Source organism: Microtus oregoni, unplaced genomic scaffold (genome assembly GCF_018167655.1).
Source record: "Microtus oregoni isolate MIOR12 unplaced genomic scaffold, Mior012 000003F_ref0000135, whole genome shotgun sequence".
In the NCBI taxonomy this organism is placed as follows: Eukaryota; Metazoa; Chordata; class Mammalia; order Rodentia; family Cricetidae; genus Microtus; species Microtus oregoni.
In genome coordinates, this window is record NW_024543062.1 from 62,858,668 (window position 1) to 62,883,888 (window position 25,221).

Consider the following 25,221-nt stretch of genomic DNA (forward strand, 5'->3'; position numbering starts at 1 on the left):
GAAGCTGTGTGCAAACCCAATGCAAAAAATCCAGCCCTCGGAGGAAGTACGGATGCACGCTACGCCATAGCGCTGGTGACCCTCAGGGGTATCAGCAAAAAGTGAGCGAAGCCAGACACAAAGAGTGTGTGTTCTGTGCTTTTGCTAGTGTGAAATACCCATCTCTTAAGTCTGCGCAGAGAAAGCACACAAATGGCCACCAGGGACGGAGAACAAGGGTGGGGATGCTGCTCACTGGGCATAAGACATCCTCTGCAATAAGGCATGTTTGAAACTTGAAAGGGACGAAGCTGTGTAGCACAGCAAATCTAGAGTGTCAATTAATTGTTCACTTTTAAATTATTGACTCTTTTGGAAGGGTAGAGCAAGAATTGGACCAAGGGCCTCATGCATGTGAGGCTCGTTTTTATTTTTATTTTATTTTTTTTAATTTTATGATTTATTTATCTTTATTTTATGTGCATTGGTGTGAAGGTATCAGATCCCCTGGAACTGGATTTTCAGACAGTTGTGAGCTGCCATGTAGGTGCTGGGAATTGAACCCTGGTCCTCTGGAAGAGCACTCAGTGCTCTTAACCGCTGAGCCATTTCTCCAGCCCCGAGGCTCATTTTTAATCACTACACTATAGCCGGGTTTTTGTTTTGTTCTTGTTTTTGAAACAGGGTCTCAAGACTGGCTTTCAGCTTATTCTGTCCAGTCAGGTCCTGAACTTCTGATGTCCCTCCCTGAATCTCCCCTTAGTGCGCCTGACTAGACATGGCAGAAATTGGTGCATATAAGGCGTGAGAACTGAGTCTCAGCACTGTGTATGTGGGAGACAGTTATCATCCTTCTGTCTTTGCCTATGTTTCGAAGGGTCCTGTGCACACACCCTTGCCCTTCCCCTTACAAGCAGGGAGGCAGCAGAGCCCTGGAGCCATGTACAGGTTAGACACCCCTAATGAAAGTGTTCTGGAATTGGAAACTCTTGCGTGCGGCCCTGGTATACTCATCCGTCATCAAGCTGCAGCTCGGACAGTGAGAAGCGCACTGTGCCAATCATGTGGATGGATTTTGGTTCTATCCCTTATTTAATGACTGAGCCTAAGTCCCAGGAATCCTGCTTGAGTGCTCCCAATCTGAGCACCTGGCAGTACCATTAAGAGGCCGAGATGAGGGTCTCTATTCAGGTAAAGGGACACTGCACACCATAAGGCATGAGGGGAAATAAGATGGCATTGGGAAATTACTGACACTCTGTGTGCTGATAACCATGTCTTGTACAGTACCTTCGGTACCTCAGCATCCTCACCGTAGTGGGTCTGAAGATCAGTTGCCTGGCTACCCAGAAAAGACTAAGCAAGAACTTCCCAGGGGACTGAACTGCTCCTGCCAAGACAGGGCTGGAATAGGACCTTAGCTAGATAGACCTATCTCTTGGTGTCAGGCAAAAGGAAGAATCCTCCTGTCCAGGTGCTAGGCTGAGCTGCCTGACTGTCTCGGGGATGTATGCCTGGTGGGGTGGGGGGGAGCACTGGCAGGCTGGAAGGCTCCAGAGGGGTTCACACTCACAAGGACAGGCAGCCTAATGAAAGGAGGCAGAACCAGAGGGTTAATCCCAGGGTATGAACGACTGTCCAAGGGTCCCTTCTCTGCTTACGCTGCAGCATCTCCTGGGAAGCCACAGGTAATTAGGACAGCTTAGAGGATTGCCCCGGTCAGGAGGTTGGGAGGAGGTGACCTAACTGGGCTCTGTCAGGGCTGAGCTGGACTGGGTTGAATGCCATCTGAAAAGGAAGGGACTCCACGTGGCAAAAATAGAGGTAGGCTAGGCTACTCACCTGCAGCCCACATATACATCCCCCGAATGAACTCAAGGCCCAGAGGAGAAATGGGGGAGGGGCACAGGAGCTAGTCCAGGAATTCTGCTTCTGCTGAGTGCTCGAGATCAGACAGGAAGGCTGGGTGGGAGAGGACAGCAAAGTGACAGCCGCAGAGGTTAGGCTGGTCATAGACATTAGGCTAGTGGCCGAGGTTAGGCCGGTGGTCGAGGTTAGGCTAGTGGCCGAGGTTAGGCTGGTGGTAGAGGTTAGGCTAGTGGTCGAGGTTAGACTAGTGGCCGAGGTTAGGCCAGTGGTAGAGGTTAGGCCGGTGTTTGAAATCAGGCTAGCGGGTAAGTCTAGGTTTATGAGACAAGTCAGAAAGTTCACCACCTAGAATTCCCCTAAAAGAAGAACAGAAAAAAACCATGTAGAAACTCCTGCAGCTGATTCTCCTGAGTCCTCTCTTTCCCTCTGCTCCCCACAGGCAAGGTATCCCCTGCCAGGAGAGACTGGCCCAAGGGGTAGGAGCCAAAGAAAGAGAGTTGTAAGAAGCCCAGCTGAGAAATTCATTCACACCCACACCACGGGGATTCCCTTCCCCAAGTGAAGCAAGCCAAGGCCATCAGAGACTTCTCTCGACTTGTCAGGACACAGAGAGTGCTGGCAGAGACGTGTCATGAGACCAAGAGCCATGTGACCAGCCGAGCTCAGGGCACACACAGCATAGGTCTCCCACAGACAGGGGCAGAACGCAAGGAATCTGTTCACTGTATGTGTACAATCTCACTCACGACAACAAATCCTGAGGTCCCGCTGCTTCACAACGACACCCCAAAATACTCAGGAAGTCCGAGACAGGCCTAGGTATAGAGGGTGCAGAAAGAAGGCCCTAGATGGGTGCTTAAGAGGCGCTCAGGCTAAGTGGGACACACGCAGCCTCTCACACAGAGAGAGGGAGGATGGGGATGACCAAAATTGCTGATTAACATATAAAACTGCAAGCTAATGCGATCATGGAAACTAAAAGCTATCCTCAACTACCTGCAGCAAATGTCAGCCCCAGGACAGCTTACCCCAGAGCCTAAACGTAGTCCAAGCCGGCCACTTTCAGTGCGGATTCCAAGTACATAAAAGCATTTGTTTTTAGTCTTAACCAGAGAAAAAGTAGAAAGGATAATCCAGATACATTAACAAAATTGTATCAAGTCATTTGCTCCAAAAATGTGAGCTATGGGATATCCGGGATGGGCTTCCCCCAGCCTGCTGCCTGTCTGTCACTGCAGCCATGAAAACACCAAGCCAGGATGGTAGGAAGCCACCCAGGGACCGGACTTGTGGCAGAGCTCAAGATATTCTGGGCTCAGTGAGACCAGATGTGTCCTGAAATCAGACCCATGAGAAATTCTCGGACCCTCACCTGAACACAGACCCAGTCCTCTTCCAGAGGTCTCTACAGCCACCCCCCAAAGTACCTAAAATTTCTTTCTGTTTATATGTTTTTCATTTCTTATTTTCCTTTGTTTTGAGACAGGAGCTTGCTATATAGCCCGGTTATCTTGGAGGTCACTGTGCAGCCCAGGCTGACCTCACACTCACAAGTGCCAGGATTACAGGTGTGTAGCTCCATGCCAGCTTACTTAGATCAAGCATGTCTAGGAAGGTGGCAAGAGCCACTTGGCACTATATCCAGTGCTCCTGGGAAACCCAGTGCCAGGCCCCATCTAAGGACTAAATTTCACTGAAGAAATTGTAGCCTCAGGGAGAGAGGGCTACACTCGGGTCTGAGCCTTTGGCGGCTCCAACCTTGGAGCCACCATCATCCCAGGCTCAAGGTTGACAGCCCCAGCTGCAGCACGGCCAAGATGCAGAAGTGGTCAGCCATTTCAGCTTTCTCTCTACCTGTCCGGGGACAGCTCTGCCAGATCTGCTCTCAAAAGTTCCCTCCACTCAAGCAGCCGATGCTCTAGTGGTTAGAAAGCTCTCTGCTAGTCTGGAGAGGAAATTGCTCTCTGGCAAGTGAGTTCTCCCATCTCACTCATGACAACAGTTCAGGGCTAACAATGTGCCCCTGTTCCTGTCCAAAACACTACACTTGGGGTTTCCAGGCCCTTCTGCATCTTAGGATCCAGAATGGCAGAGCCAGGAGGATCCCAGAGATTGCTCTCTGAGGGCTCTCATCTTCCCATCTTTGACTTGTCCTGGAAACTGTGTGCATCTGCTTGGGTTTTGTCTGTTAAATACTTATTTATGTATGTGCATGTATCTATGTGTATTTATGTGCGCTTGTGGCCAGGGAGGATCCTTTGTTGCTGGAGTTATAGGCATTTGTGAGTCTCTCTACATGGGTGCTAAGAACCAAACTCATCTTCACGACTGAAGTGCAAGCACTCTTAACCTGAGCCATCTCTCCAACCCTGCTTGTTTTTGAGATAGGGTCTCACTATGTAGCTAGCCCATGCCAAGCATGGTCTCACTGTGTAGCTCAGGCTAACCTTAAACATATAATCTTCCTGCCTCATCTTCCTGAATGCTGGCATTACAGACATGAAGTGCCATTCTTAGACTTAAAAATATGAATACGTAGATAACTTTGGTTATTCTATATTTAAAATATGCTGTTTTAGATCAGCCTGTTTTAAATTTTTATGAGGTACGATTTTAACATGATATTGACTAGCAATTATTATACTCATAAAAGCAAATTTCAACTTTTCTCCCATTTAGTAAAGGCAAATCCCATTCAATTTGTCTCAGATTAATTAGATAAGAAAAAAAGCAAAACATTTTTGGATGTCTTATCACACCAGGCTCAGGGGTCAAACTGCATTCTAATGGCTTTATCAGGTGTTAATGGATAAAAATAATCCAAGACATAAAAATAACCCGAGACTTCTCTCAGACCCACAACTGGGAAATTGCATATTTGCTGCGGTGTAAGTTTTCAGGCGTGTTTGTAAAAGCGGCTGGCTTGAAGCTGTCTACACGCACATCTTGATTATAGATATTTACTGGCAAGAAAACCCACTTTTGACATAACTGTCATCTTTTAAAGCACTGGCAACATCCTGATCCTAACATAATAGCTGTCACTTAGTGAATACAATCTGGTAACCGCCATCTTAAAACACGTCTGTGGAAGCCGTCGGGTGTGCTCCTCCTGAACTCCAAGAAGTCCCATTTGACCCGCAGGAATGGCCATGCCAGGGACAGCTGGGCTGTGCACACCCTCCCTTCCTCCTCAGGTGAACAAGAAAACAGGCATAAAAGTGTTCGTTGAGGGGCTGGAGAGATGGCTCAGAGGCTCAGAGCATTTGACACTTTTCTAGAATCAGTTTTGGTTCCCAGCACCCAGATGATGGTTCCCAACTGTCTGTAACTCCAATTCCAGGGGATTCAATGTCCTTCTCTGTCCTCCCTGGGCACATACATGACGCACAGACATATATGCAGGCAACACACCTGCACATACGCACACACACAAATTAATAATTTTTGAGGTTTTCATTGCTTAAGAGCAAAAATGAAGTCAAACACTGTTACAAGCAGTTTGAGAGCCCCAGTTCCAGAGTCACAGGCTGGGAAAGGAGTGTTGATAACTACTCTTTATTCATTAACACACTGAAGTTTCTAGAAGAAATTGAGTGAGCTAGCTGAAGCCACCTGGAGTCAGCAGCGCAAGCATTAGTACTGGGTTTCCCAGCTGTGAATTCTCTCTCCTCAAGATGTCTGATAGGGAAAGAGTGGCTCCAAAGCCGCATTGGAGGGTGGGGAGTGGGGCGTCAAGGCAGTGTCACAAGGTCAGACAGGGAACGCGTGCACAGGCACCTCAGAACTCAAAACAATGCCTGTATGCCTAGGGGCTCTTGGGGCCGGGCACCTTTTTCCCATAGAAGGCACTTGGTAAATGTTTCCTGGATAAATAAATGGACGCGTGAACGAATCCCAGGAAAGATGTCTGTCATCCGGAGCAGAATCTGGCGCCTGGTCCCAGAATCTTGCTGTGACGGCTTGTGTTCACTTTTCTGAGTTGGGACAGTTTCAATTTCAGGAAAAGAGATCCCCGCCCTCTGCTGCTGGCCCTTCTGAGAGCAGAGGACCAGAGTATCCCAGGGCCAGAACAGAGCTGGGAGTTGGGGAACCCGGGCTTGGTCCTAGCTCTGGACCTGCAGCCTGAGCATCACCTGGGACTATGACAGAAAAGCAGTCTTGTGTTGGACCCCAAACCTTAGAGACTGGGGTGGACATATTTGTGCTCTAACAAGCCCCACAGGTCATAGACAACCTGCTGAGGCATCTCTTGCGCAGTTTTGACACTGTCTACCCCAGCCTGGCCAGTATAAGGAAAATGCCCTTGATGATGACCGGAATCACCAGCCACATGACACATCAGGTCTCACATCAAGGTGACGAGCACACATGCTAGCTTGTAAGAGAATTAGAGAGTCCTGAAGACGCTGATATCAGAATCAGGAACAGACAGAGTCTCTAATAATGGGCTGCATCACCCCACTTGGGATACCCACCCTGTAAGCTTTGATCAGAACTTCCAAAAAGGTTGCCCGAAAAGAGCAGGTCACAGGTACGGGCATCAGTACAAATATACCTAAGCATACACTTGCCTGGATCTCCCTGCCCTGGCCCTGCACTCTCTTCTCCACAAGTCACACCTGACTTTTATATTTTGAACACAATACTCTTCTGCGGTTAACTGCTGCTGAGGTGATGTGTGTTAGCTTTAGTGAGAGTGGATCCTACTTCCAAGGTGCAGCTGGAAGCCAGAAGATGGAGGTGTTGGAGGAGTCGTGGGTAACCAGATGCATTCGGGGGCTGGGGAGTATGGTGGCGTACGGACTGAGCATGCTCAAGTTCTGGGTCCCAGTGCTGTAAAACACAGCGAAGCAAGGCGTGGCTAGGAACACTGGCGTGTGAGCCAGGCCGGCGGTGGTTGCTCCTGGCTTTGCTCTTAGGTTACTGCACAATTCTGAGCAAGCCCCTTCCTCATGCTCACTTCCTCCCAGGTAAAATGAGGGACTTAAACCCAAAGTGTCCTGAGCTCAGGACTTGTAATTTCCATAAGCTACCGGCAGCCTCCCTCTAGCACAGCAAGGATAGTCAAACCTCCATCTTCCTTCTACTGAGACTCAGCAGGAAGTGATGGATATAGGGATGGTCATGGTGGGTCTCCTGCCTGGGAAGGCTCTTCTCAGGATATCTCCACCAAACTGGATGAGAAGATCTGATTCAAGGCCCTGTGGGTGTTTCCTCGCTGAATTACACAGGAGGAAACCACTCAAGAGCCCTGCACTTCAGTTATGCGACACTCAAGCAGTGCTGACCGCACGTCAGAGGTGGAGTGGGGTGCGATGACACAGACCTAGCATGCAGGAAGCTCTAACTGCCTTCAGCTGACATTCTTCGGTCTCACTACTATTACTGCTGCTTCTGCTTTAACACGATCCAGGAACGGCGAGGTAAAAGGCCATGACCTCAGCACAACCCATCCCTAATAATGGTGTTCAGACCAAGTTGTCGTGGCCAGTTCTCTCTCTCAGTCTAGAATCACACAACTGGAGACTAGTCTATCTTTCCAGAAGGCTTAATGCTTGCATTTCTCCCTCTTCTACACACACACACACACACACACACACACACACAGAGAGAGAGAGAGAGAGAGAGAGAGAGAGAGAGAGAGAGAGAGAGAGAAAAGCCTTCTACAAGTACCATTGGAAATTCTATAGTAAAAGTTGAACAAGTGCCAACGGCCCAGCTGTGGCTGAATATATGGCTCATAGCTCCCTCCATCAAGGCAACAATGAACAAGCAAGCCAGCCAGTAGCCACACAGCCAGGAGGGAGGCACGGAAACAATGGGCTCTTCCTAGGCTTGGCTACCAAGTCCCGTGGCTGCTGAGACCAGGCCTTGGGACCCTGCCAGCACTAGGAGAGTACAGTGCTGGTCACATGGTGTTCTGGGTCTTATTCACTGGAAGGGGTCTGTCACTGGGTGATTGTTCTCCACCCCCACGTAGGAACCAAGGTCCTGCTTCACACTAGACAGACACACATCCACAGGCCAAGATCCGGGCTTGCCTCACCTTGCCTCACAGGCTGGATGCTGAACAGATGAACACTCTGGGCTGCGGGTTCACAATAATAATTACACCATGGCTTGGTGAACCAAGCTGGCGTGGAATAAGGACAGCTTCAGATCTCAGGGAACGGCTTGCTGTGGGAAGTGGACCCCAAACCCACTTCCTGAAACATGCACCTCACTTCTGCTTCAGTTTTGTTGATTGACATTCTAAGATTATTTTTTTTCTCATCCTCTCGGTCTCTGTTTAAAATCAGAAAAGTCATTCCGTTTTCTTCTCCAGCCTCTGACCCTGTGAGTGCGGCCAGCAAGAAAGAAATGCGGGCTTGATTTTTGTCACCTCACTGGGAGCAGAGACAGAATTCCACCCTTCACGGTTCCACTCTAAGTGCCCCTCGGAGTCTTTCCAGACTCTGCCGATCAAAATGTTCCCAGTCGCTGCTAAGCAGAGGGAGTTCTTGGGGAGGGGCTGCTCATTTGCATTTATATTTTATTATTTTGCATAGTGAGCCATCTGCACCATAAGCCAGGGCTGCCGGGAAAGCTTCTTCAGCTAGGGTACAAAGTTGTTTAAGTGAAAACTGCCTATTGTCTCCTCTGTAATTCTCAAAGTGCCTGGCATACAACTGAACACCTACCCAAGGCTCAAAGACATTTTGATTGCTGCATTGCTGACCACAGCCATCCGGGTGCTCTCGGGAAGCAGTGTGGGGAAGTGGAGGCAACAGCTGACTTTCACTGTGCACAGAGGTTTGTGGGGCTTCTGGACTGTAATCCATGCAGGGTAGGCAGCATAACTCCCTGGTTTGTAGACAGAACTAGAAAAGATGGAAGTCATTTGCCAAAGGCCACAGCAGCAACTCAGGCACCAGCGCAGGCCCAGGCAGCCTGACTCTGAGGCTGACACAACAAATTGCACCTGAGCCAGAATGCTAGAGAGATTAAGCTTAGCCTCAGCATGGTATTAACCTAATAAGGTCCCAAGTTTGGTCACCGTTCCAGGTATAAAGGAGTTGGTATCTGGACTAGGTGGCTCCTCCCTCTAACAGACCATACAAACTGGTCCTCCTGCCCCCTTTTACTGACCAGCCTGGCCAAGGTAACTTCTGCTAGGATGTATTCTGTGATACAGACATCAGCACGGCAGCGGAAGAGAGGAGGGTGAGCAACAGGCAAGCAGACCTTATGGCCCCCGCTCAGTACTGGAGACGGTTAACCTGATACCTCTACCAGGGAGAGACTCCAGCAACACATGGAGAAACCACCTGAAGATGTCACACTAGGAAGTAAGGTGGACAAGGGAGCCCAAGGGACTGTCTCCCCTTCATGTTCCCGCTTTCTTTTACTACCAGAATAGAAAATGAAACGAGAGGAACAGAACACACCAGACAGGTTCAGGGGTCCGTCGAGCACGGAGGGGTCCCTGGGGCAGGAAGGCGAGCGCACAGCCTCAGACTCAGCGGTTGGAAAGGGCTGAGGACCAATCAATGGCTTGATGATATGGCAACAGCTAGGCCTCAGACAACGCCGATGTTCAGACTCTCACACTCTCCACAGACTGGACTTTCTGGGGTCCCCAGGCCTCACCTCACTTGTACAAAAGGGATCATTAGCAAGGCCAGAACCCACAACTGTGTGGGAGCTGATAATTATAGTTAGGGGACTTCTGAATGAGAAATACCCAGATCTGGTCCAGCTCTGACACAGATGGGCAAGGCCTCACTCTAACGGAGACCGAGTGTCTGACTCAAGGGCTGTCACTCAGTAAGATGGCATGAACATTTAATAGGTCTCTGATGTGGATACTGATAGCCCCGACCTTAATCTGAGAGAATGAAAGCCAGAGAGGGCCAAATGGCTTGCTCTACGCATTTGCCTTGATTGACAGCACCCTAGTCATTGGCTTTTCGGCCACCCTATACTGGAATCATCCTCGCTCACTGATAGACACAGGATGCTTACTAAGTTCTTGGCTCTGAAACACCCACTGTGAGCTGCTGTTCCCCAAGCAGAATGAGCCTGCTCTAAGTAACAAGACTCTGAGATCCCACATGACTAACAGCCACGGGAGCAAAGACCAGAGCCACCGGTGCACATGGGCTGTGGCACCAAGTGACAGCATTTAAGCATCCTGTAACCAGCTGAGCCGAGCTCTGTTGACTGCAAACTCCTGTGGGCCAAGCGTCAGCGATATGCTTCGGGGAACCCTGCCTCTGAGCCACTCACGGTGTCCAGGGGTAAGGAAGGGAGAGGCAGATGGAAGAGAAAACCAACCAACCAGCAAAGTAGGCTGCATATTAGACTAGCCTGGGGGTGGGGAGCTTTGTGCACACCAGAACATGGCCCACCCTGCAGAACATCCTGGCAGGATTCCCTCCGGTGCCCTCGAAACGAAGACGTGAACTCTGGATAGCACTGCCTTGCTTAGCCTTAGTGACACCAGGCAGCCTGATCATCCATAAAGACAGCACTGTCACAGCAGTCATGGAGCTGGCTGGTACCAGCCCAGCTCGTGAAGGAGGGAATCCTCTAAGATGGCCAGACAGAGGCACATACATCATCCACCCTCCTCCAGCATCCTGCACTCCAGCCCCATCCCACATCCCAGCTAGCACTTCTGTCTTTGTCTCTCTTCATCATCACTGTGTGTGTCATTGCTCACACGTGCCTGCCTTTGCGCTCCCACGAGACTGGGAGCGACCACACTCAGCTTTCTCTTTTGTCCACAGTACCGAGCATGGAGACTTACACCCGGCAGAGGCTCAATAAATACCGTTTGTATTCATGTGCACTCTCGGGAGTTGAACCCCTCGCTTCAGGCTAACAAAAAGTTACTCACAAGGAAGCATTTGTTAAGGATGGCTCGCAGCACACTGGGTTTCTGTAAGAGAAACAGGACGGCGATGAGGTGTCCCGAGAAAAGGCGTGCACTCTGGTTTGAGAAAAGACACACAGACTGTGGCAAGCCAAGGCTAGAGACCCAAGGAGGTCAGGAGGTCAACCATATCTGATCACAGATAAGACAGGCAGTCTGACCCACCACAGAGCAAGTTTCCTTTGATAGTGGTTGGCGTTTGTTAACTTTTCTCCACAGTACCTTTCCCACTCACCCTCACCACCACCCTAAGCCACGCCCACTATAGCATGTGACCAGGATGAGAATAAAGATACCTAGAGTCAGAATCCGGGTTACAGGAAGACCAGAACCTTGTCACCAGAACCAGCTGGTGCCAGGAATGTGACACAGGTACACCTCATCTGTGCTCACTTTCCCCAGGACCCGGATCCCAGGGCCAGACACACTGCGGCATTTCCCCATCCAAAGGTCCAGAAAGACCTTGGATTGGGCCCTGCATATCAAGCCAGAGTTTAAGGTACCCTCATCTGCGTTTTGAGAGGAGAAGTGCAGGGCAATGCTAAGCCTGCTCCCACTGTAAGACAGTTGTAAAGGGGACCCGTGCGGTCACCCACTGCTGTGGTTTCAGCATGAAGCAGTCTCCAGCAGCATCAAATGCCTGCTTTGCCCTGTGCCAAGGAGATCAAGGGACATGGGACCAAAAAGCAAGGATTGGTGGCCTTACCCAAGGATTCTGACTATTCCGAAAGCTGTAACGTCTGAAACAGTGGCTCTACCCACACGTGCTTACTTACATTTGACTCGATTCAAAATTCAAATCTTTTAGTTTTTAAAACACACATTTGGGGTGGCGCCTGTGGCAAAACGCACACGCAGCCGTTAGAGGGCTTGTGGATCCCGGGATTCAACGCAGGACATCAGGAGTGAAGACAAGCACCTTCAATCAGTTCACCCCCCTCCAAAATTTAAACCTTGAACATACGTGTCATTTCAGAATTTAAGAAACAAGGGGAGGAGGACTGTGATTTCAAAACCAGGGTGGGCTACATAGTGAGACCCTGTCTCAAAAGGAAAAGGTCTGGTCAAACCTTCAGTCCCGCGAGTCACTTTTCAAGTGCTTGGCAGCCACTCAGCACCAGCAGCCACCATTATGGACGCTACGGGCACAGAGCACTTCCAGCAGAAGTGGAAGTGGAAAGTTTTGCCTGACAGTTGCGTGCACCAAGCATGTGCGCATGGCCTTAGGGAATTCCCGTTTTGCCTGGATCTGCTGGAGGGATGTCGGGCGTTCTGGTGGAAACTGAGGCAAGGTGGTATATCTTCTCAGCGACTCTCACACGAAGACTCTAAAGTGAAACTTGCGGGCTCACTTTTGGGTGATCTTAGAGCACATGTATGCGCATGCACCTGGCACTCACGGTGTCCTTCAAGGGACATGTCCTTTCTCTTTCTTCACAAGGGCTGTGAAGTTAGATGCTGTGACCAGCTGGCTTCTATATAAAAATCACTTTCTGAGTGCTTTGGATGATTCTAAGCACCCCTGACTTTCCTTCAGCCTGGCCTCACCGGGGAGCAGATAATAAAAACCTCAGGTCAGCACTGAGGACAGCGACACGCTCCCTTTGAGTGAAGCAGAAACTTTCAGCAGCACTCCCAACACTTTCTAACTGTCCTGAGAAACCACTAGAAGTGTGTGTTTCCTACCCATCCTCAAACCACGCCCTTGCTGTCTTCAAGGCAGGACCAGGTCATTTAAGAAGCTTCAAAAGCTGGTCCCCACAAGGCCTCGGGCTGAAAGGTAGGTTTCTTGCCAGTGCTGCCCTAACTGTACCTTCCACTGCCCTGCAGCCCAGTTCACCAAGATGGCCACAGTACTGCTTCCTCCTACTTTCATGGCTATGCTTTTGTTCCTAGAAGGGCCACTGCTCTACCTCTGCCTCTCAAGAGACACAAGCCAGCCCCACCGCTCTTCAAAACCTCCCCAAGGGTTGCAATCTGCACCAATTTCTTCCCTTCTCTGACACCCCAAGGCATACCTAGTTCACATGGTGCTTTAGGGGCTTAACTATGCATCATCTGGTATAAGTACGAGGTTAGCATGCAGCTTTTAAGGTTACAGGCGGGCCCAAATGCAGAAGAACTAGCTTTGCCAGCAACCAGCGGCACGGCCACATAGACCCCACTGCTTGACCAGAAGAATGATGACCTTGGACTAAGACATCTCTAACACTCATGACGCATGCATTCTCCCAAAACAAGTTGCCTATGAAATTGCTATGCACATAACAGGGGCTACAAAGAAGACTTCAGATGCCACAAACAACACATAAAAACAAGGCGGAGGCCAAGCTGGACTTAGCCAGAGAATCCTGAGTGAATTCCCACCTCAGGTTTCAAAGGCTTCAGTTCCACTCCGTCCGTGATGACGACCGGAAAGAGATCTGTTTCTGTTCTTTCCTACTCCAGGATTGGAAAACTGCTGATGTCCTCAGAGGCATTTTCCTAAAGAAGTCACCAGCAAATGGAAAAATACCCTCACACAGTGGGTTCTTCAACGATGTCTCGCACACGGATGTTTCCCTCACGGGAGTAGATGGGCAGCCTGAGGTAGAGTACCGACTCCATTGCTGCCTCTGCAGAAGCCAAGCAGGTGTGACCTAAAGCCTAAATGTTAGCGGTGCCCCCATAAAGCTGACTGGTCTCATAAGTCAAGGCATTGCAAGAACGAGGGAAAAGCTGGCTTCAGATGCCAGCTCAATGGCCTGGTCCCTGTCAAAACGAGAGTTCTAAACCTCCTCCTATTTACACCCTATTCTCAGAGTACTCACTCTATCTACACACAGTGAGGTATAGGGTAATTGCTTTTGCGTGAAGAGAAATTACTGCCAGGAATTTTTGGTGACGTTTATACAGTAAACAAAGATCAAACTAGAAGTCTCATCGAGTTGGGGTCATTTTATCAACATAAGCAGTACATGCACACATGTGCACACACATGCACATACGTACACATACACTAACATATTCACAACTAATATAGAACCTGTAGTAACAAAACGAGGTGAGTTCTAAAACTCACTGAACTCAGTACTGGACATTTTCATTAAATGCTTCTTTTTTTAAAAAAATTGCTGCTGGAGTCAACTAGCCAGCATCAGTGGTTAGGAATTCTCATCACTGGGGAAAGTCCTCAGAATTGGCCTGCCAGCCACTCACTCTCATCCCAGAAAGTCACAAGATCTGAGCACCAAACTTAGCACCAAGCATCCCAGCTGGCCTGATCTGTATCCAGGAAAGTTAGTTCTACATGAAGCCAGAACTTTTCTATTCCAGGAGGCTTGCCCCAAGATGGCTAAGCTATGTGCTCAGAGAAGCAAGGTGGGGAGACCCCAATATGACTGGGGAAGAGGAAGAGAGATTCCTGTATTTGGGGTTCTTGTATCTTTTCTCCTAGCAGCTCTGATCAGTGAATTTTCAGGTGTTCCTATCTTAAGACCCACAGCAGGTACTGCCTCTCAGGTGACGAAGGCCAATACCACAGTCCATAAATCATATCGTCTGAAATTAGCCACTGTCCCTTAGATCTAAACCTATGGGACACAGACAGGGTCTGAGAAGCCTCCGTGTTGCTGTAGGGAGATGGTTAACCTTGAACCAGCAGCAAGAGTCTCAGAATAGTCAGGTACTGCTGCTCAGAATGCTCACATGTCATTTAAGGCAGAAGGAGGCAGGAAACTAAGGATATGGTGCTGGGGTGGGGTAGGTTAAACAATGCCAAGATGGAGACCACACGGAGGGCAAGAGCCCCTGCAGCCTTCCTCCAACTCCAGGTGCCCAGGACTTATCCTAAGAGCGACAGAGAAACACCCCCACCCCCAGCTGATCTAGGGCTTTTTATCTCGCTAACTTTGTTTATGGTGATCCTGTAAGAGGTTCTGAAGCCCTCCAAGCCCCTCTCTAATTAAATTCATTAGAACAGATTGGGGCTTTCTTTCTGGATCTCAGAAAAATTAACAACACAATTAGCATCATAATGATGAGAGAGAGGGGGGCCGCCAGGGAGGCCCATGGCAGGGGTGGGGTGGGGGTGGAAGGCGCCTGGGCCAAAGGGAGGGAAGGAGAGGAGCAGGTGAAGGAAGGGAGGCAGACAGCCATGTGGCAGCTGCTTCTCCGAGGACGGAGCTGCAGGAGTAGAGGGGATGACCCCACAGTGTCCCCAGCCCTTCAGCTCTTTTCTTTTGAGACAGTAAGGACAGCAAGAAATTAATCAATGACATAAACCCCACAGACAAGAACTCACAGGAATCTTCCAATTTTACAGAGAAAAGAAACACAGTTAAGTTTCATCAGTGATGGAACCAGCTCAGGCCTTTTATGGCACTGCCCCACCCCCATGCTGGTCTGCGTGTCAGAAAGTCCCTGGGGAGCAGGCATAGGGAGCCAGGTCACTCCTTTCACAGAGAACCTAAAGCTGCCAAGTGTCCATCGGATGGCTGGCCTGTGTGACCTCAAAGCTGACCTCCCTAAGTCCCCTGATGTCCCTTTATCCTGACTGAGAGATCACACCTTCCTGAGAATCAACAGTCTAGGTTAGGTTCTGAGCAGCAAAGAAAGCTTAATCACTGTACACAGTGCAGCTCACAGGTGTTTCCTGTGCCCCCCAGTTTCTGTCTCTGAGGAAAAGGGAGGTACACAAAGTGCACTCTGAGTCACTCTGGTACCCCTCCTTTGTCTTTATTGCTCTGCCAGGGCTTGGAAGCTCAGTTTCGTGTGTAAAAGAGAGATAGAGATAGGCTTTTAGTGTAAACCACATAGATAAAAATTCTAGTTCTGCAACTAACCTGTTCTGTAATCTTCAACCAGCAACAACCTCTGGGGGAGTCTGTTGTTATCTGCAAAACGGAATCCTGAAAACCACCTGTTTGGGCAAATTCTCATGAGGACCAGGTAAGAGGGCGCAGATAAAGCACACAGTAGGGTGCCCAGCACACAGTGAGCATTCAACTCTGAAGACTCTGCTACTATGCTGCTGGCCCCGAGACCTAAGGGAAGGAGAGCGCTCCAGAGTTCTCAGGCGATCAGCATCAGCATCACTGTGGAAGTGCCTGCTTAAGCTTTTAGGGCAGCCAATGGCTTCCAGGATTCCCTGATGTCACAGAAGCCAATCATAAGCATTCAACCTCTACCCTGTGGTAAAATCCCGGCCTTCGCTGGCCACTGAGTCACTGCTCAAAGGTTTGCCACCCAACTCTTTTAGCCAAGACAGGAGTCCAGCCAAAGAGTGCTGCCATCACTGCAGGTTCTGTTTACTGGGATCCCCACCCAGCAGTCATGCTGCTACAATACCAGGAACTCTCCAACCTCTGTCATGGCATTTCTTAGGAAAAGATTTGGGTGAATTTCACTCCTTTCCAACTGATCACCCAATACCTTGCACAGATCCTGACACGGGTTCCAAGGTTCAGGGCACACTACCGAAACGAACGGCATTGGACGTGTGGGAGCCTGGGGGGGCTACCCACGGAAAGTGGGGTCTCTACTCTGGATCTTTTACCAGAGCATCTATGGAGGATGGTGACAACCTGCTCAGGTACATAACTTTGAAGGATCTCCCTGCTCATCACCTCTCCTCCCTATGGACAGCCATGATGCCTGGTGCCTGATTCTGGCCTTCTTAGGCCCCTAAGACCCTCCCACCCCACCTCATGCATCAACTCACTGTTTTCTGACCGTGTGCAATACCCAGACTACTCCTTTGTCAGACTGGGGACCCCCTGAGGAGTTCTCTTCTCCTCTGATATTCCAAGCACTTATGAACCATGGACCATACTTTGGCCGTAAAATACATGTTCGTGGGAGATGGGCTTGGGAAAGCTAACTAGCCTCCATCTTGTCCCAGAATCCTTAGAGGCGTTTCCCCCTCAAACTGCAGCAGCTTCACTCAGAACAACCAGCGTCTTGCTGCTTAAGCTGGGGATCGGATAGCACCTTGAATCTCACCTCCGCCCCCACCCTTTCCTAGGCAGTAAATGTCAAGATCAGCTCTGAGCTACTATTCCAGATGGCTGTGGGCAAGAAGGACTGGCACCAGGAACTGGGGATCCTGAGGTTCAGCGTCCTCATCTGCACATACTCACTCAGGCTCCTCTGTGGGATTTATCTGATGACCTGTCTCCCTCCTCCATTATACCAGGGCACTGAAGCACCTGGTCCTGTCCTCGCTTTTCCTCTCTGGTCTCAGTGGCAGCACATCACAGGGCTTAGTGAGCGTTTGTGACAAGAGCCACTGTACACCCAGTCTGACTCAAGTTTCTCTGCTTCGCCCGCCACGGCCTCCCTCCAGCCAAACACAGTAAGGACAGGCGATTCTGCCCCTTCCCTTATGACTTTCTAAATATTCTCTTAAAGTCAGAGAGAGAGACAGATGCTCATACTGCCAACGGTTGGGTGATTTCAGAGATCTCTGACCTCCACACCAGCCAGGGAGAGAATTATGTCTCCAGAAGTGGGAGCGGATTGTGACAGATGATCAGGGGCATCCTGCCCCAACGTCACGGCAAAAGCAGGACCCTCCTGCGATCTGCCCCACCTGAAAGCCAAAAGTGAACCTCCGGATCTCAGCCACCTCCTCAACGTGCCACTGAGAGGATTGGCCGTTGTAAGCCAAGCCTGCTCCAGTCCACAGGGAGTCACTCCTGTATGCGATTCCACCTGAGCCAGTCAGCAAAGCCCAATCGGCAGGTCCTACCCCAGCTCTCAGGGGAACTGGCTCTGCCGTTGGTGTGCCTGGATTTAACTCTCTGTAGCTTTTATGATGCCAAACAAGGGAGCGAGGGCTGAGAGATTTGTTGCACAAAACTAGGAAATATGTAGGCTGTTATCAGAACCGCCCCCCCTCCGTTTGACCTGAGCCCCAATCAAGCCTTTCAACGTCAGAGCCTTGATCCAATCAGCTCCCGACAACAGCTGCAGGTGATGCTTCTCCGATAGCAGGAAAAGCTGGCAGCCTGGAGGCCCTGATGCCAGGGGAAGCTTCCAGCCCTGCCCCCACTGGTGCTGGGAGGGGACAGAGAAGGGCGACAAAGCCGGGGTAGTCAGTTTTCCAACAGCATGTCCCTGACAGAGCACAGTCTGAAGGCAATAGAGAACTACCACATCCCACATATCAGTCAGCGGTGCCCAGTACCTCAGTATTCCAACCAGGGCCAAGCTGCGGTTTGTACCTACCCACCTCCGTGAAGCCTCTGACTTCCAGAGGAGGCTCTAAGACGGGGGAGTGGGAGGCCAGGCCCTTATTTTACAAAAGTAAACACAATTCCTGGGGTTGTGTCTTTTTTCTCAGCGATTCATATTCTCTCTCTCTCTCTCTCTCTCTCTCTCTCTCTCTCACACACACACACACACACACACACACACACACACCTTCAGCCTAATCCAAAGACTGAAGGTAGAATTTTTTTTTTCTCTCTAAAGAGCCGGCTTCGTCGGGAAAGAAGGTGGAATGCAATAGATGGGAAACAACTTCGTCTCTCTCTCCTTTGCCTCCCCTCCTACATGCAATTCCCCCTGATCTAGCATCCTTGGCCAAAGGGAGGACAGAGCTCTTCCCCCTTTCCTCTGTCTACCCCACAGCCACATCTGGTAGGATTCTGATTGCCAGGGTCTTCCTGGCTCCACACATTTCCCCAGGGCAGCTCCCACGTAGGCTTAAGTGCTTTGGGATCTGAACCTACCAGGCTCTGGCCCTATTCAGACCACACATCTCCTGCCCACCCAGGTCTCAAAGGCTGTGGCCTGTCCTTGCCTTGCTGGAGATTGGATCTGGGCCCAGCAGGGCTCACCTCAGTTCCAAGGTTAGAGGAGACTCACCAGGGCCTCCTAACAGGAAAAGAGAAAGGCAAGGAGAGAAATATTGTCATCCCCTCCTCTAGACTTAGAGGAGGCATCTTTGTCCAACACCACACACACAGAGACCCTGACAGAAGCCAAGGAAGGACCCAAAAGCAGACCCTGGCTCAGGGAGTGAGATGGGCTGTTGTAGGGACCAGAATCTCGGTGATTCAGCACTCTGCCCACTCCCAGCCCAGCCATGGGCCACACTCATGACTACTCCTGGTGCCAGAGTGCTGACTTGGAAGTTGAGGGAGAATCCTTGCTAAGACCCCCAGTTCTCAGGCCCTCCACTCAGGCTCCTCTGCCAGGCCTTTGCAGCCCAGGGTTCCAATTCTCAGGAGCCTGCGGTCCATTCCCCTGGACCTGCCTCTTCCCCCAGCCTCCTGCCCTCCCGAGCCCATCTAGGAAACAAACCTGAACAGTTTCAGGAGAGGAGAGGACCACACAGAAGCCTGCTAACCCAAATATCTCTCTCTCTCTCTCTCTCTCTCTCTCTCTCTCTCTCTCTCTCTCTCTCTCTCTCTCTCTCTGCAAGCTATGAACAGGTTCAAACAGGCAGCAAAGGGCTTTAAGGGTATTGCACCCACAGCAGTGAGCACCTGGCCAGCAGAGCTCTAGGCCTCTGTGGCAGAGAAGGACGATACATGAGTGGGTAGGCTGAGTACAAGCCTCATCAGCACAGGTCTACACCACCGGGAAGGGCAGGTGGAGAAGGTGATGGGTCGTAGGCCAGCTAGGAGCCAAGTAGAGGAGGAGAGCTGCTCCAGAAGGAATGTAGCGTGAAGAAACAAGGCAGCCGCTGAGAAAGGATCTGGACAGGGTATGCAGAGGGGGAATCACAGAGGATAAACTGGAAGGAGCTAATGGAAACCAGCACGACACAAGGCGACTGAGTCAGGAGACAGAAAAGGATGAAGGAGAGCAAGCAGAGGGACCACGGGTGGGGCAGGAAAACATAGATGGTATGGGGAACTGAAAAGGTGTGGAGAGAAGCACGGGGGAGGGCAGGACTCAAAAGATGAGGCTGAGGCAGAGAGGAACGGGGGAGAGGGAGGAAGAAGAATGGAATATAGGAGGTTACCAATTGAGTCTGAAAAGATGTTGGGGTAGAGAGGGATGAGAGCTGAGGTGGGAGATATCGCCAGAATCCGATGGATTCAGAGCAGGTGGCTGTGCAGAGGGAAAAAGGCATAGGGATGTAGATGGAGGGGGATGGGGCAGGTCGGGGGATGCAGATGCAGAGAGAAGGGCGGGATCGAGGGGGTGCCGCTCCATGGGCTTCCACGACCCTGTTCTGCTACCCTACCGGGTGCCCGCGCTCACCTTACCTCCAGGAGCTCCGGCTCCAGCCCTGGGCGCAGTCCCAGATGTCCGCTGCCGTCGCCGCCACTTCCCCCGCGTCCCCTGCAGCGCCTCTCGCTGCCAGCCGCCGCATTAGGGCAGAGACTAGTCCGTGCGCGCCCCCGGGCGGCCGGCGCGTCCCCGACGGCCTGCGTGCGCGCCCCCGAACCCCTCCCAGCGCGCGAGGACCTGGGACAAGGACCTAGTAGCCCCGACAGATGCTCAGGTGCCACCACCCGACCAGCGCGCTAAGGAGCAATTCGCAGAGCGAGTGTCTGGGAAGCCTGTTTTCTCACTTGATCTTGGATGTTCCTTCCGGAGAGTGGCACTCAGTGTCGCAGGACCTGGAACCAGAACTGTGGTGTATCTCTCCCGTAAATGACCCCTTTATCTATGACTTTTTAAGGCCAGGAATTTGTCCACGGCTTTGGAGGGTCTAGCTCGGCAATGCTCATGACTTACCCTCCAAGAACATCTCATCTGTTGATGGACGAGTTGCCCATCCGAAGCTGACAAGGAAAAAACCTCGAGAGAACTGCAGTCGGGTCTTGTCTTAAAACTGGAAGATTAGTTATGCCCAGGGGAGACTGTCCCAGATTTGAGTTAGAGTGGAAAAGCTTTGAACCTGGAGACCACACATTTAAATGTAGCTCTGCCTCAGTCACTGAGCAGGTATGAGCTCACAAGTGGGCTGCATCTTCGCTGAGATCCCTCCTCCTCCTACTCGGTGAGGAGAATCGATTAGGCCTCAGCTAGTACGCACCGCCTCAAAACAGTAAGAAGGCCAATCAGAACCTTAGTCTTGAAAGAGTCCCCTCTTTCAACTCCCCATTCAAAACTACAGCCGCCTAGGCAGCACCCTCTGCGACCCTTTCTGTGCTTCTCTTGGACCTGACCCCACCTGCCTGCCTCAGCCCCGCCCCCAACTTGTGGGCTGGGGGGGGGGGGGACAGGGTGAGATCCTTCCCACTCCACACAAAGCCTGTGCTCAGTAAAGGCTCACCCGCCCACTGACCCGCTGACAAATCGCCCTTCTCTTCAGCTAGGGCTTCCAACCTCACAGTTACAGATACGGGACAAAGACTATACCAGTGGGAAGGGAGGGAGGCCAACTTGGTAAGGTTGGACGCAAGACTGCCCCTAGCTGTCAGAATCCTGGGCAAATTTTTTTTTCAAGGCTCTCATACATACAAACCATCAACTCTCTTAAAATCAGCATTTCAGGTGGTGGTGGCGCACGCCTTTAATCCCAGCACTCGGGAGGCAGAGGCAGGCGGATCTCTGTGAGTCTGAGGCCAGCCTGGACTAGAGAGTGAGTTCCAGGACAGGAACCAAAACTACCCAGAGGAAACCCTATCTTGAAAAATAAAAACAAACAAAAATCAGTATTTCGGCATCACCCTGGTATGACTCCTGAGAATGAGTTTCCATCCCACCAGAGCCAGGTGACACCAAGGAGCCAGTCAACCCAACCAAGGGACAGGGGAGTCAAGGTCTGGAAAACTCAGAAGGGGAGAACTCAGAAACTGTGCAGGTGCTGCTCCTGGCCCCTGGTGAGCCCCAGACCCTGAGGAACTCTCAGAAGACTTGGAGGAAGACACTTAAAACACTTGGGTAACTCAGGTCTGTATGCAGGGCAGGATCCCGACCCCCTCTACTACTGTGTCCAGTGGTGGCTGGCCCATGAAATAGAGAATTCATCCATCCTAGGAGCCCCAGTTCTGGAACTCATCTTACTGTAAAAAGGAGGCAGCCTTCTTTAGGTGGTAATGCATAGTGGTTATGGCGTCTACTCCCAAGGCCCCTGCTGGACTCCAAACATCATCATCACCACACCAGACCTGGAAAATGAGTAATTTACTTATTTTCTTCTTATTGTTTTTGTGAAGATTGGTTTATTTTATTTCATATGCATAGGTTTTTGCCTACCTATCAGTCTGGGCACCAAGTGAGTCCAAGACCCCAGGAGGCCAGAACAGAGTCTCCCTTTTCCACAAGCAACCCTCTCCCCAGACTTCCGAGGAGGAGGCAGGTTTGCCCATTATTGACAGAGAATTAACATGGTATGGCCTTTGGAAGAGCAACTTGGTAGCATCACTGAAATTCTAACTGTCACTACCACTGGTGCTACTTTTAAGAATCTGACTGGAAACATGGCTAAGAAATTAAAAGCACTTTCCGCTCTTGCAGAGGACCAGACTCTGTTGGAAGTCTAACAACAACATATAACTCCATCCCCAAGGCATCTGACACCTTTGGCATCTGTGAGAAGTTGCACACACACACACACACACACACACACACACACACACACATACACTAACCATAATTAAAAATAATACAAATAGATATTTAAAAAGGAATCTGACCTGAAGAGACACGGGCACAAGCTACAGATATGTGTAAATGCAGATACTGAGTGTGGTATGGGAAAGCAGTGACTTGACGCTGTGATAATACACAAAGCGGGTGGGGGCAGGAGATTGGGGCAGCAAGCAGTTTTCGAAGCACGACACTGATCTCAGATTAAAAAGTGACAGGTGGGGAGGTGGTGGCGCACGTCTTTAATCCCAGGACTCTGGAAGCAGAGGCAGGTGGATCTCTGTGAATTCAAGGCCAGCCTGGTCTACAGAGCAAGTTCCAGGACAGGCTCCAAAACTCAGAGAGAAACTCTGTCTTGAAAAAACAAAATAAATAAATAAATGTGATCACTGGCAGAGCGTTTTCTCTTGTTGACAGAAAAATAAAAGTAGGTTGGGACAAGGATAGGAACAAGAGGAAGCGATGGCCTGGTCCAGATGAGGAAACTAGATCAGAGTTGTAAGGGGACCAGGAGGGACCCAGTCTCTGTCACTTAATCCTCAGAAGAAGCCAGCAAGGTGCAAATCATTTTACCTACCTACTAATGAGGAAAGAGGACTGAGGGGTTCTAGGGGGTTGCTACAGGGGAGAAAGAGGCAGAAGATTGACTTGGAGGCCCTTGCTTTGTTTGTCCTTGGCTCCTCTGGGCCTTCTAGGCCATCAGAATGCTCTGCCTTATAGACCATGGGCATTTCCTGGGGTCCTTGGGCCATACTCAGTGGTCTGCGCTAGCAAAGTTGAAGCATGGTAGGTGGGAGTCCAGTACCACTCCAGAATGACAGCACCAACATCCCTGCCCCTTCCAGTAAAACCAAAGGGACCAAGTCCCTTAAAAACAAACAGACAAACAAACAAACAAAAAACTCTAACATCACAGCGGCTGAAGCCTCACATAGGATCCCTGGACAAATGGGAACTGTTCAGATCCTTTGAGATGGGGTAGTTGGAAGTTGCTCCTGGGGCTTTCTGGACGCTACAGCACCTGTTGCCTCTCTGTGCCCCTTCACAGTGACAGACCACGGTTACACACTAGCTCTCATGAGCACCTCGAGTCCTGCCGCAAACTGCTGACGTGAGCATGATTTGTGGGCTACCCCCTCAATTTGTTCACTGTGCTAAGGAAGTAGAGGTAGGGGAGTCAAGGTCTCCAAGGCTATGGTGAGCTTCATTCCCAAGCACCGCATCCTGTCCTGCCATGGCTCACCAGGGCAAATTTGTGACGTCAGAGGAAGAACTGGAGCAGAGTGACAGCCACACAGAGCTGGCAGAGTGCTTGGCTGAAGGTGTGGAAAAACAAGCCAAGTAGTGGTTTGTTCGGGGGACACAAAAGGGCAGGTCTGTTGACATTCCAGAAAAGCAGGGGGAGTCACAAGGCAATGATTCCATCACTCCCACCCCACCCCAAGGATCCTGAACCCCCCAGCTTCCATTCCTGACTCTCCTCAGAACCTCCTACCTTGAGCCAGGAGGAAGCGCCACAGCCCAGCTTGTGTGTGGAACGCAGGATAGAAGGGTGGGAAAACAGGACTGGGTTCTGAGATGTCCCCTAGTTAGCCAGGCAACCGCTGACCTGTCCCCATCGCCTCCTCACCCAGGGCAGCAGCATGCAAGCAGAGCCTGGCTTTCTACAGGCCCTCAGCATGTCCCTTGCTGAGACATTTCAGAGGTGCTCTGACTTCTCCACTCTCACTGTAGGGAGGGCAGAGGTCAGGGACATCTTTCTGACTGAATGCTTTCCTATTTCCTGCTTGGACAGAAGAGAGAGAGAGAGAGAGAGAGAGAGAGAGAGAGAGAGACAGAGAGAGAGAAACATGATTAGGGATATGGCTCCGGCCTACCACTGCTAGGGGCAAGCATGTTGCTGAGCTCATGAGTCACTTCCCAAGCATATGCCCAGACTCCCAGAGGCAGAGTCCTCTGCAGGCATGTGGAGTAGGTGAAATATCACTCCTGGTGGGGTCTGGCAGTGAAGTGGGAGGAGAGGGAAAGAAAGGGAGGGGAGCAGGGGAGGGGTAGAAGTCAGGGAACAGGGGTGAAGAGGAGAAGAGGGAGAAAGAGGAGAGAAGGCAGTGAACACGAGGAGGGGGGACTCCAGCCTGTGCCCGTGTTCCTAGGGCAAGCCACTGTGTGGAACTGCCCTGCATCTCTGACGGGATATAACTGCATTGTGGAGAACTGCCCTGGCTACTGTCCTGCAGGAGGGCATGGAATGTGAGAAACATACACACCTCTGTCAACAGTGGCCTCAGGTGACCCACCCCACCAAAAGAAGCCTGGAAGCAAGCTACACTCTAAGTACACATGGCCTGACTTTCTGAAGGCTTTGGAGCATGGATGTCTTGGCAGGTTACCTCACACATCCGACCCTGGACAGAGGTTGAGCAACGGCTCTCCCTAGCTGGGAATCCTGGTGTTAACCCCTATCAAAGGAACTTTTCCTAGACCTCCCACTGGGGCTAACACAGGCAGGCTGATGCAGGAGGAGGATGGCAGGTTTGAGGCCAGTCTAAGCTCTAAAGTGGGACTCTGGCTCAAAGGACAGAGCGAGGTCCTCCTGCTAAAGCCGTCTGCCATTCAGCCGTGCTGGTGGACTTCACACAGCCGCACATTGCCAAAAACAAAGATAGCTATTGCGTCAAAACCAAGCGGTTAAAATCCAGAAAAGCTTCCGGAATCTCTTGCCCACTTTATCTTTATGGATCCGTCCTATTTTAAGACACAGCCCCAGCATCTCTTAGGGAAAATCTCTTGCCCTGCCAGCCCCACCCTCTTCTGTGCTGCAGCAAGAGGGAACACAGTTAGCAACCCCCCTAGCATTTGGCATGGTGGGTGTCTAGATTGTAAGTTCTGGGAGCGGGGAACTAACTCCCCGTCTG

The 25,221-nt window shown here is 50.8% G+C and overlaps 1 protein-coding gene across 9 annotated transcripts in view; it reads right to left on the minus strand.

The window, feature by feature from the left end:
* Positions 1-20,096, minus strand: part of Nfasc (neurofascin) — a 162,852-nt gene extending 142,756 nt beyond the window's left edge. For 8 of the 9 annotated variants that reach the window (XM_041648810.1, XM_041648805.1, XM_041648806.1 and 5 more), the window contains exon 1: positions 19,972-20,096. The gene's annotated coding sequence lies outside the window, so the exon portion shown is untranslated. Of the gene's footprint in view, positions 1-19,966 lie in introns of all 9 variants that reach the window. The other variant, XM_041648803.1, reaches the window with a different exon arrangement.
* Between the last annotated feature and the right edge of the window lie 5,125 nt (positions 20,097-25,221).